Source organism: Lissotriton helveticus, chromosome 7, assembly GCF_964261635.1.
Source record: "Lissotriton helveticus chromosome 7, aLisHel1.1, whole genome shotgun sequence".
Taxonomy (NCBI): Eukaryota; Metazoa; Chordata; class Amphibia; order Caudata; family Salamandridae; genus Lissotriton; species Lissotriton helveticus.
In genome coordinates, this window is record NC_136068.1 from 1,478,559,816 (window position 1) to 1,478,573,063 (window position 13,248).

The window sequence follows — 13,248 nt, forward strand, 5'->3', positions numbered from 1 at the left end:
AGTCCGGTCCTTATCGGACAAGCCCGTGGAAAGTCAGAAAAAGTGGACGTCCAGCCACCTCGCACCCCCCATTCCCCCCACCCCCCCAGACCCTCAAACCTGCAGCTCCATCACAGCGATGTCGATCTCCCCCCGGAGTTCACTTATGCTGTCAGCGCCACCCCAGTTGCAGTATCAGCTCCAGTTCCATCCTGTACTGCTGCATCCGACTCCGCTCGGGCCATAGGAGAGTCCGGCCGCGACAAGGAAGCAGATGATCGCTGGCCGGGGACTGTCTGCCAACCGTCTCTAGTAATACGGCTCCGGTGCGGCGTGTGAGCTCCGTCCTCAGTGGCTGTGATCCCCAGCACTCCACACGTGTCCTGAAGAGAACGCAACTGGTGCAAGGTTCCGTTCCACCTGAAAATGAGCCGGAAGGGATGTCCCCAGGAATATTGAGTGCCATGTTCCCTGAGAAAGTCAGTCGCAATTTTAAAAGCTTTGCGTTTTTGCAGAGTAGATGCGGCCAGATCCTGATAGAGAGCTATCCGGTGGCCTCTGAATTCCAGGGAGGGTCTCCTCCGGGCTTCCCTCAGTATCCGCTCCTTCAAGGGATAGTCTGGCAGAAAAGCCAAGATGTCAGGAGGAGGCGCTGAATTTCGGCGTTGCAGACCTACCCTGTGCGCCCTGTCAATCCGAATGGCAAAGTCAGCCGGTTCCCCCAGCACCTCTCTGAACAGCTCCCCGAGGTAGGCCGCCACATCTTCCCCCTCTTCCCGGGACGGCACGCCCCGGACGCGGATGTTGTTTCTCCTGGAGCGATTCTCAAGGTCCTCTGTGTGCGCCTGCAGGTCAAGGTGCTGTTCCCGGAGTCGGACGACCTCTTGTTGCAACTGTGTAATTTCTTCGTCCCTAGCGTGGCCTGCTTCTTCCACCGTGGACACTCTGTCACCGAGACCGTCCACCTCCCTCCGTATCTCACGGACTTCACCTGCGACCTCCTGCTTAAGCGTCTGAAAATCGTCCCTCAATGAGCTGAAGAGGGACTCTAGGAAGGACCTCGTAACTGGGGGTTCTCCTCCACTCGCTCCTTGGGCACCGCTCGAGTGTGGTGGGGATGGGTGACCTCGGTCCTGTCTTGCAGTGCTCCGGTTCAGCATCTCTGGCAGTGTGCGGTCCCCCTTCCGGGACCCCTTGTTGTTCGACATGTTGGCTCTCGAGGCGCTCTCCTGAAAATCCAACAGCCCAATCCCAGGTGCAACTTCGGAAGCACGCTGCCGGACTCCCACCAGCGGCCGCTGCCTCGGCGATAGACCACCCTCCCGGGCCTCCAGCACCAATCCGCCCGGCTCTGCTCTCCTCTCTCACTGCACAAGCCTCGCGGCCTCAGGCTCGGCGTCACTCACGGCACCGAGGGATCGCCCTTCAAGCTAGGCCACAGCAGACCCTCAGGGGCCACGTGGGGGTTGCAGTAGTGTCCGAGCGGTTCTTCCCGTCTCCCACGGTCAGGCCTAGAATGCCACCAGGGATCCCCTTGAGGAAGGGGTCTGTCCCTTTTCTACCCCGGTGGCCAAGTGCAAAGGCGGGCAGAAACACAGAAGCCCAACTCCCGGTCCCCGGTGGCCTCGAGGGGCGATGGCTGCCACAGTCTTCTCCGTTGTTCCCCAGCTGCCTGACTCACCACAGGGTTCCGCTTCCGCCCAGGAGTGCCGCTCCGTGCTCTGCAATGTCTACCCGGGGGCCGGGGGGCCACTGCTGTGCAGCGTCTCCGAGGCCTGGAGCGCAGGCCGAAGCCACGGCCTCGCGTAGCAGGAGGCCCCAGGTCCGGCACCTCTCTTTCCGTACCCCTGATCCAGCCAGTCCACGCCCCGACGGGGTGTCGCAAGACCAGGCAGGTCCGTCCGGGTCCGGTAGTCAGGGCCCACAGTGCTCGTCGACCCGCCTAGGGGCCGTCAAAGTGGTCGAGGCCTATGACCAGGCCCAAGCCCCGGCCTCGCGTGATGTCCGACGCCGGCCTGGCGTCGGAGTCTCTATGGCTCCTGGTCCGGGAGCCCAGGCCCCCGGCCCCTGCTGCGATGAGAGGCCCAAGAAGCCGGGGCAAGCTGGCAGGGTCAGCGACGCTGCAGCAATCACCCGGCCGACGTCTATGGCCGGGCAGGGCCCGATTCTTTACCAGGCCGTATGCTGGGCCTCGCTCGCTCTCCGCAACGGCGCCCCGTCCGGCGTCCGCCCAGTGCCCCAAGGGGGGGTCCGGTGATCTCCCAGATGCTCCTCCAGTGCAGCGGGCCCCCGCTCTGTACAATGCAGCGTCCCGGGGGGAGGATTAGCGCATGTACAGCAGGCTTAGGGTCCAGGGATGGCGGAGCTCACCGAGAGTGCGACTACTCAGCCCGCCATCTTGGCCACGCCCCCCTCAGACTACCTTTTAGACAGCATCTAGCTCTAAATCTAGTCTATCATACACTATGAGTTTCACTTGGCTACTAACTAAAACCCTACTTTGATAAAATCCAATAGGGGGCTGATACCTTAAGGATTGTAGGCAGCCGCCGAGAAGGTCACTTAAACGTGGGGAGGAAAAAAGGACGCTTCGTTGGTTCCTTCGTCTCCGATAGTTTTGCCGGGGGCAGCGTCAGCACATGTGGGTTCAGTCGACTCGTGCTAAAAAGTCGAATAAACCCAAAATTCAATATTTCCATCCTACCATGACTTAAAGGGCAGTCAAGTCTGATTTTTTTCAAAAATATCTGCGGGCTGGTGAGTTACCTTGGAATGAATCTCCAGCCTGAGTACTTTTAAATCTCTGGATGGACGGCCGGCGCTGGTTTGAATCGCAGGCACGTTGGCTAACACAGGGTGGCGTCAGCACTTCCCATAGCGTAGAAGTGTGCTGAAAAGGAGTAAATACATCCTGTTACGAACGTACTCCACAAGATTATTAACCTAGGCACATAGCTAAGGTTTTAACTAAATAGGAGGGAGACGGACAATTTACCTCATGAACTCGATCTCGTACCGTCCCTCTGCAGTCTGTCGGCGTGTAGCGAAGCGCTAGTCTCTCACGCATGCGCATGTTTGACCCTGCGAATGCTACTTTTATGCCGGGCAATGCGCTGCTGTAGCCAATCGGTCGCTATGTAATGAAAAAAGCGGGCCGCGGTGTAGCGGTGCGCTAATCTCTCGCGCAGGCGCTATTTAGACACCTGAAGTTGCTGCATTTATACAGGGCGATATACTGAGGTAACAAAAGGTTACTTCGCCGTTGTTTCTAAATAAAGAAACGGTGTGACAATTTTATAGTGTTGTCAGGGTGTGTATCCGGGTGCCCACCTGTAGAACTTCGAGGGTGGCCATTGTGTGAATAGCTTCAAGGCGCGCAAGGGAAGACATTAGTGCGTATTGTAGTCAAAGTTAAAGGGTTTTCTGTAGTCAAAGTTTAAAAATTTCCGAAAGCTCGTTCAGACCTGACACCGCAGTATCAAATTTGACAATTAGCATTGCCTCCCTTTTCGACAATTTGAGGCTCAGATCACCACCTCGGGGGTCTCTTTCTATCCGTGATATGACAGTCCATTTGAATTCATTGGGACCATGATGCATCCTGGTCCAATGATTTACCAAAGGAGCGTTCTCCACGTTTCTTTTCAATCTGGACTTGTGTTGTGAAATGCGCTGTCGCACTTCCTGCTCAGTCTTTCCTATGTACAGGCAATCACACGGGCATATGATGCCGTACACTACAAGTTTAGATTTACAATTACTGAATGCCTCATGTTTCCATGAGACACCCTTGTGCTGGAAGACCGTACCTTGTATCGTGTTGTCGCAACAGAGACACGTGCCACATTTATGATGGCCAAGCACAGGTGCTAAACCCAACATTTGGCGAAGGGAAGGTTGGGCTTGGAGTGGCATTGCTGCTCTAACCACATGGTTTGCAATGCTGTTCTCTTTTTTAAAAGCAAAGAGCGGAGGCTCTTTAAGGCTTTCATCTAAATTCTTCACCAAGTGCCAATTCTGACCAATAATTCGTTTTAACTTATTGGCATTAGGGCAGAAGGTGGTTACGCAAACTTGGCGTTTTTGTTCTGTTTTCTGTTTTCGTTCCAGTAGTGTCTCACGGGGTGTCCATCTCGCTCTTTTCATACAATCTTTGACCAGTTTTTTGGGGTACCCTCTATCACATAGTTTAGAGACTACTTTTTCAGCATGGTATGTGTAATCCCTCTCATATGTGCAGTTTCTGCGTACTCGCAAAAACTGCCCGTGCGGCAAGTTCTCCTTTAAACTTCTAGGGTGATTGCTCTGGAATAGAAGAGCCTTATTGCGATCTGTAGGTTTTACAAATAGAGTTGTCGCTAATTTGCCAGATTTTGAGAAAACCTCCACATCCAAGAATGGAATCTTTGTTTCGGAGTGGCTGAGGCTGAATTTTATATCAGGTGTTCTGTTGTTCAACGATAGATGAAACTTCGTTAGATTGTCAAGGCCATCCGTCCATATCATAAACACATCGTCTATGAAACGATACCATTTCCCAATAAACTGTCCAAAGGGATTGTTATTATGTATGTACGTATCTTCGTACATTGACATAAATAGCACCGCTAATTCTGGGGCAAACGGACATCCCATCGCCACCCCTTTTACTTGGAAGTAAAACTCGTTGTTGAAACAGAAATAGTTCTTTTTGAGCGCAAAGGATGCCAGGTCTATCAGAAACTGTGTGGGGACACGCATTGGTCTCGAGCGTGAATTTAGAAAAAAGGTGAGGACAGCCACCGCCTCATCCTGAGGGATCTGTGTGTATAAAGATGTCACGTCAAGAGTGACTAGCAAATCTGTCCCTTCGCAGAAGGTTATGTTCTCCAACTTGGTAATAAAGTCGGTAGTGTCCTGTAGGTATGGGACCACTTGGTTCATGAATTGTTTTAAAAAACAGTCCACGTATTTTGCTATGGGTTCCAAGAGAGAACCACATCCTGCCACGATGGGTCTCCCTGGCGGTCTACTCTGGTCTTTATGCACCTTAGGCAGTGCATAAAACATGGGGATTTTGGGGTGCTTGATCTGTAAATATTCCCCTTCTTTCTTGCCAACAAATCCTTGTTCAAGGCCCTCTTGGATGATGGCAAAGAGTTGATTTTGAAGGTCCTTAGTGGGATCCTTATCAATTTTCCGATAACAGGAGGGATCCTCTAATTGTCTTCGTATTTCATTTATGTAATCGTGACTGTCCCAAATTACAATTGATCCGCCCTTATCGGCTTGCTTTATCACCACAGACGAGTCATTTTTTAAGGTGGTTAGGGCAGACATCTCTTCTTTAGTGGTGTTAAATTTAATGAATGATCTTTCTTTTTCCATTTGTGAAATAGCCGACAAGACGCTTTTTTCAAAAATTATCAATTCCTTAGGAATCTTATTCCCAGGCGGGCAGAACGTCGACTTATTACGTAAGCCTGTTACCTCTATTCGAGGGGGTGCCGGATTTTCCAGGAAGAACATTGTTAATCTTAATTTCCTACAGAATTCAACGAATTCTGTTTTCATGCGAACAAAATCTGTTCTTTTTGAAGGGACGAAGGATAACCCCTTAGCTAGTATACTCTCTTCTGCTTTGGTTAGTACTCGTTGCGAGAGATTGAAAATGGGGGACCTATTTAGTTCTTGTACTGCTGTCTGCGGGTCTTCATTTCCCATGGGATTGTATATCTGACTCGACCCCTCGGTCTCGTCTGGCCTCTTCCTAAAAAAGAGTTTTGGGCCTGTCCACGCTGCTGTTGATGGGGATTCCAGTTTTTATTTCTATTAGTTTGGTTGGTATTACCACTCGTATCGCTGTCGTTACCCGAGGATGAAGAGGTGTCTCCAAAAGAAATAAATTGTTTCCTAGACCTACCCTGATTACCTGTTAGGTATTGTGTAGACTCCGATTTTGTATAAAAATCGGATTGTAAATATGGATAAGTATTTTCTAATGAAAAATTCTTTTTATCCTTCTCAAACTGGTTAGATTTTTGGGTCACGGTGTAGTCTTTAAACTCCTGAATTTCCTTTTCAACTTTTTCTAATAAAGCTTTCGCGTCGGGTATTGTTGAATTAGTGCTGATCTCAGCTTCTAGTTTCGCTATTTCTTCGAGTTCAATTTTAGAGAGTCTAACGGCTGTCTCGACGGTCAGGACCATAAGGTCCCTACTACATTTGGTTTCGATGAGGGAGAAACCCTTTTTGAAAATTGGATCCTCGGTGAAAATCACCGGAATATTTTTGATCTGTAGACCAGCTGGAATAGTTACCTCCCTAAGATGTTGTAATAGGAAGTGACCATGTAGATCGGTTCTGATTTGCTTCTTTTTTAGACGCAATAATTTTTCGGATTCGTTATGGGATGTGGCTGACACACTGATGGATACAGAGGCGAACACTGGTGGATCCCTAAGTAGACTGCTGATGTGCTCTTCACTATAGGCAAACGTGTCCTTGTCTGCCATCACTTAAAAACCAGAACGGAGAAAATGGTAAATGATTGAATGATAAAAAGACAAAAAAGTTTACACAAAGGAAGGGAAATTTTGGATCTAGGTGCTGTCGGTAGATCTGCACTAGATCACATCAACTATCAAAGAGCTATTGGATATACTCAAACTCCAAAAATGAATGGAGACACATAAATACCTCGCGGGCATGCGCCGGCTATAATAAGTCGACGTTCTGCCCGCCTGGGAATAAGATTCCTAAGGAATTGATAATTTTTGAAAAAAGCGTCTTGTCGGCTATTTCACAAATGGAAAAAGAAAGATCATTCATTAAATTTAACACCACTAAAGAAGAGATGTCTGCCCTAACCACCTTAAAAAATGACTCGTCTGTGGTGATAAAGCAAGCCGATAAGGGCGGATCAATTGTAATTTGGGACAGTCACGATTACATAAATGAAATACGAAGACAATTAGAGGATCCCTCCTGTTATCGGAAAATTGATAAGGATCCCACTAAGGACCTTCAAAATCAACTCTTTGCCATCATCCAAGAGGGCCTTGAACAAGGATTTGTTGGCAAGAAAGAAGGGGAATATTTACAGATCAAGCACCCCAAAATCCCCATGTTTTATGCACTGCCTAAGGTGCATAAAGACCAGAGTAGACCGCCAGGGAGACCCATCGTGGCAGGATGTGGTTCTCTCTTGGAACCCATAGCAAAATACGTGGACTGTTTTTTAAAACAATTCATGAACCAAGTGGTCTCATACCTACAGGACACTACCGACTTTATTACCAAGTTGGAGAACATAACCTTCTGCGAAGGGACAGATTTGCTAGTCACTCTTGACGTGACATCTTTATACACACAGATCCCTCAGGATGAGGCGGTGGCTGTCCTCACCTTTTTTCTAAATTCACGCTCGAGACCAATGCGTGTCCCCACACAGTTTCTGATAGACCTGGCATCCTTTGCGCTCAAAAAGAACTATTTCTGTTTCAACAACGAGTTTTACTTCCAAGTAAAAGGGGTGGCGATGGGATGTCCGTTTGCCCCAGAATTAGCGGTGCTATTTATGTCAATGTACGAAGATACGTACATACATAATAACAATCCCTTTGGACAGTTTATTGGGAAATGGTATTGTTTCATAGACGATGTGTTTATGATATGGACGGGTGGCCTTGACAATCTAACGAAGTTTCATCTATGGTTGAACAACAGAACACCTGATATAAAATTCAGCCTCAGCCACTCCGAAACAAAGATTCCATTCTTGGATGTGGAGGTTTTCTCAAAATCTGGCAAATTAGCGACAACTCTATTTGTAAAACCTACAGATCGCAATAAGGCTCTTCTATTCCAGAGCAATCACCCTAGAAGTTTAAAGGAGAACTTGCTGCACGGGCAGTTTTTGCGAGTACGCAGAAACTGCACATATGAGAGGGATTACACATACCATGCTGAAAAACTAGTCTCTAAACTATGTGATAGAGGGTACCCCAAAAAACTGGTCAAAGATTGTATGAAAAGAGCGAGATGGACACCCCGTGAGACACTACTGGAACGAAAACAGAAAACAGAACAAAAACGCCAAGTTTGCGTAACCACCTTCTGCCCTAATGCCAATAAGTTAAAACGAATCATTGGTCAGAATTGGCACTTGGTGAAGAATTTAGATGAAAGCCTTAAAGAGCCTCCGCTCTTTGCTTTTAAAAAAGAGAACAGCATTGCAAACCATGTGGTTAGAGCAGCAATGCCACTCCAAGCCCAACCTTCCCTTCGCCAAATGTTGGGTTTAGCACCTGTGCTTGGCCATCATAAATGTGGCACGTGTCTCTGTTGCGACAACACGATACAAGGTACGGTCTTCCAGCACAAGGGTGTCTCATGGAAACATGAGGCATTCAGTAATTGTAAATCGAAACTTGTAGTGTACGGCATCATATGCCCGTGTGATTGCCTGTACATAGGAAAGACTGAGCAGGAAGTGCGACAGCGCATTTCACAACACAAGTCCAGATTGAAAAGAAACGTGGAGAACGCTCCTTTGGTAAATCATTGGACCGGGATGCATCATGGTCCCAATGAATTCAAATGGACTGTCATATCACGGATAGAAAGAGACCCCCGAGGTGGTGATCTGAGCCTCAAATTGTCGAAAAGGGAGGCAATGCTAATTGTCAAATTTGATACTGCTGTGTCAGGTCTGAACGAGCTTTCGGAAATTTTTAAACTTTGACTACAGAAAACCCTTTAACTTTGACTACAATACGCACTAATGTCTTCCCTTGCGCGCCTTGAAGCTATTCACACAATGGCCACCCTCGAAGCTCTACAGGTGGGCACCCGGATACACACCCTGACAACACTATAAAATTGTCACACCGTTTCTTTATTTAGAAACAACGGCGAAGTAACCTTTTGTTACCTCAGTATATCGCCCTGTATAAATGCAGCAACTTCAGGTGTCTAAATAGCGCCTGCGTGAGAGATTAGCGCACCGCTACACCGCGGCCCGCTTTTTTCATTACATAGCGACCGATTGGCTACAGCAGCGCATTGCCCGGCATAAAAGTAGCATTCGCAGGGTCAAACATGCGCATGCGTGAGAGACTAGCGCTTCGCTACACGCCGACAGACTGCAGAGGGACGGTACGAGATCGAGTTCATGAGGTAAATTGTCCGTCTCCCTCCTATTTAGTTAAAACCTTAGCTATGTGCCTAGGTTAATAATCTTGTGGAGTACGTTCGTAACAGGATGTATTTACTCCTTTTCAGCACACTTCTATGCTATGGGAAGTGCTGACGCCACCCTGTGTTAGCCAACGTGCCTGCGATTCAAACCAGCGCCGGCCGTCCATCCAGAGATTTAAAAGTACTCAGGCTGGAGATTCATTCCAAGGTAACTCACCAGCCCGCAGATATTTTTGAAAAAAATCAGACTTGACTGCCCTTTAAGTCATGGTAGGATGGAAATATTGAATTTTGGGTTTATTCGACTTTTTAGCACGAGTCGACTGAACCCACATGTGCTGACGCTGCCCCCGGCAAAACTATCGGAGACGAAGGAACCAACGAAGCGTCCTTTTTTCCTCCCCACGTTTAAGTGACCTTCTCGGCGGCTGCCTACAATCCTTAAGGTATCAGCCCCCTATTGGATTTTATCAAAGTAGGGTTTTAGTTAGTAGCCAAGTGAAACTCATAGTGTATGATAGACTAGATTTAGAGCTAGATGCTGTCTAAAAGGTAGTCTGAGTTTACTGATGTTACGCCTCTTAGAAGCACCCGGTTGTCCACAACCTCGTTGGCTTCCTGCCAAAATAGATTGGTACAGAAAACTGAGAGAGGTTTCTTTTGGTTTTTCCAGGTATTACACTAGAGAGAAGCCTTCAGTCTACGACACCCGTAGACTTCACCACAAGACAATTGCGTAGTAAGTATATACTGGCAAAACTACCAGTCCCCTCGTGCAACACTAGAGGTCCCCCCTGTCTCTGAAAATCCTTTATAAAATCTTTAATAATGACTGTCCATTAGGTGGATGCCTATATATGTAGACTGCTCATGTACAATTTTAGCAAAATTGCTCACTCACTATTTTTATCAAGTAGTCACTGTTATGTTTTTCTCTTCTATATTTACAGTGTCTGAGGCCCTGATGAGAATCCCTGACGAGTAACAGTGGATTCGAAACGCGTAGGCCATTGTCCAACTGGTCTGCTTGTGGATTCGGGGGGCAGTAATATCTCCTTACCCCGTATCCCTCCTTGTACATTTCCTTTAACTGTACTAAGCTCTAATGAATGATTCTAAATTCATTAACAAATAGGAATGTATTTTCTTTAAATTGTACCAAATGATTGTATAATTTGTGCAGATCCAGTACACTTTTTACTTTTACTATAGTGGTAGTATGTGATATGTATGTTAGAGATATGAATAGGTCGAATGTTTTGCTGTCTGTGATATGATTGATGAGATAGAATGTGTGAAGTTATTATGTGTCCCAAATTTCTTATGTGCTTCTCTTTTTTTTTTTTTAAATTAAAGACATTTTGTAATAATTGTGAATCTTGATGAATAAAGTTGCGAATAATAAGCAAATACCCCATTTTGAATTAGTTTTCTTAGTGTGGATGTCAAGTATAAAAATTGAATAAGTATCATCAGTATTGTCAGGAGGAGCTAGGCTCTTTTGGAAAACATTGAGGAGGAGTTGAAGAAAAGGGGTCTGGCATTACCAGATTTAAACTTCTACTACATGGCTTTCCAACTTAATAACTGCGAAAGAGAGTAGGCGCGTGGGGTGGAAGACGCTCCTGCTCCTTGCTACGCTGTCACTTGCTGTTTGCTGTATCCCAGTGTTTTCTGCTACTATTCTACCCCAACCCTTCGGCTTCTCGGTCAGCGTGCCTGTTGAGACTCAGAGCCACGGAGCCGGCCCGCCTGTCCCTCTCCCCTCCCCGGAGGAAGTTTCCCATGGCCCTGTAGTGGCTGGGGAGGGACGCATCCGGGGGTAGGGAAAAGACTAAGGAGCACAGGCTGCCGAACTGAGTGCCAACTTGAACTAGTACTAGATCTTCAGAGGAACCGAGGCACATAGGCTGAAGGCAAGGAAAGCAGTGGTGGAACGTGCCAGGAGTTGACTAAGAAGTAGAACAGAGCGCAGGCTGTGCTGGACCCTACGAGTACTCCAAGAACAGATCTGAGCCACGGTCTAGCACCAGGACTCCTGAGGCACTGGTGAAACTGGAAGTGAAATGGGAGGTGAGCTGATGCCGGGCCACTTGTAGAAAAGAGCGACCAGGTCGTGGTTGAGCTGGGTGGGGTAGAGAGCAAGTCTGGAGCACGGCCTCTGCTATCAGAGGCTGTAGATTGTTGTGCCCGGGTGTGCCGTGGAAGCGGCCCAACTAGGTTGGATGCGGCTGTGGCTCCCCAGTGTGCCCTGCTCCAATTCTTGTTTCCGATCACTCCCCACCTTCCTACCTCCACAAAGCCAAGGGAAAATATATTCCTATTGCCTCCTATTTCAACCACCAGTGATCGTTGCCCCATATCCCAACCTTGAGAGATTGGGCCATAGACAGAGGCCATTGGCGACCCACAGAGAGGTCGGTATTGCTATGCGATTGCTGCACTAGAGGATTCGACACAGCAAACGAGGGAACAAGTGGAGAAGTGGAGACAAGCGGCGCCAGTCGGAGGAGAAGGGCACGGCAAGATCACTTGCTGTAGTGATAAAGAGAAGGTTTGATAAAGAGGGAACACAGAGGAGAACAGAGGAGAGCATGAATCTCCCTGAATTGTGCTTTGTGCCCTGTTCTCCATGCCCTGCCATCATCAAATTGAACATCGGGCATTGTCTTTATACCCCACACCCAGTAACTACCAGCAATAGTCTTAAAAACATAATTAGTTACAAAATAATAGTAGCTAGAGGAAAAAAGAATAATTGACAACAAAGATTGTCAATAATGAGGTCAGCTTGGGACCTTGCCTCAACCCCAATTAAAACGGCGGAGAAAGAATGAGGAGAGTTCAGACGATCTCCTGTTTAGTTAAAGCAGCCCCAAGGGAGTCACACCGCGAGACCAACCCAAATCAATAGTATTTTCTCCAAACATATATTCTCCTGCAGATGTTCAATTCTCAGGAATTCATAATAGGCCAAGTAGTCGACAATCTTTGATTATAGGATACCCTAAGCAGATTTTTTTTTTAAATAAGATGATCGTGAATGGAGCATCGCCAGTGTCTGTTTGTGCCAATGGGGATCAAACATCTGAGATATCAAAGACTAATACAGTTGTCTTGCATGGCTTAGGCCCAGTCATAGGGCAACGGTTGGAGGAAGCCCTTTTTTTACCAGAATCAGAATCAGAGAAAGTCATTAGTGATTCACAACTAGCAAACAACTACACTGGGAACCGTTCGCCTTCAGCCATTGTTCAATCTACTCGTCTGTTTCAGGTCCAAGCTCAGGTTCACGCACCCATAGCTTTTAAGGATTCTACGTCCCCTATTGTAGTATTTGATGGGCGTGAAGATTCATTAATTCCAATACCACAAGGTCTTAATCAAAGAGACATTAACTCCATTATTAACATATGTTCTGGTTCAGACCATAACTCAAGTGACAATGTCTTTCTGTCCTCATTTACTATACCCAAATCAAAAATCTTGAAGGGCTGTCAATCCTTGCCAGAGTTATCTTTCAGTCCAAACGGCAGTGAAAAGTTATCCAATATAGCTCAGGCAAGTTTAATTTTGGAAAGTAGTATCATTAAAAAGAGATAATAAGTCAACTTTGGTTCCAGGCAAAGCCTTAGTTGAGAAGGCGCCAACCTCAGAAGAACCCATTAAATCTGTGCACGCTGATTCTATGATTAATCCGCTTAGTTCAGCGGATCTATCACTACTTGCCAAATATGACAAAAACTTTCAGGACACATCCTATGCCTCAGATAATAAACAAAGTAGCCCAGATTGTGGAATTTGGGGTAGCTTATTCAACACAATGGACAATATTACTAGCGCTCTTAACTTTCACTCGGATAAATTGAACATTCAAGTTGACTTACTAAATACGCATGCCATCTACGTATCCGGAATCGATGCCAAACTGCTTCACCTTTCAAACCAGGTAACCAAAGTACAAACAGCTAAAGGAGACCAATCGTTAACATGTACCTGTGCGCAACTAATCGATAAGATCTCAGAGCTACCGACCATCGTGAGACCCATGGTGCAAGAGGTAAAGAAGATGTCAGACAGAATTGTACA

The 13,248-nt window shown here is 47.1% G+C and overlaps 1 long non-coding RNA gene across 2 annotated transcripts; it reads left to right on the forward strand.

Moving 5' to 3' along the window:
• The first annotated feature begins 9,071 nt into the window (after positions 1–9,071).
• Positions 9,072–10,560, forward strand: LOC144767486 (uncharacterized). Of its 2 annotated transcripts, XR_013598229.1 has the most exons (5): positions 9,072–9,138; positions 9,244–9,367; positions 9,473–9,605; positions 9,833–9,898; positions 10,110–10,560. It is a non-coding gene; the product is annotated as an uncharacterized LOC144767486 (long non-coding RNA). The 2 variants fall into 2 exon arrangements; XR_013598228.1 differs by lacking the exon at positions 9,833–9,898.
• The last annotated feature ends 2,688 nt before the right edge of the window (positions 10,561–13,248 follow it).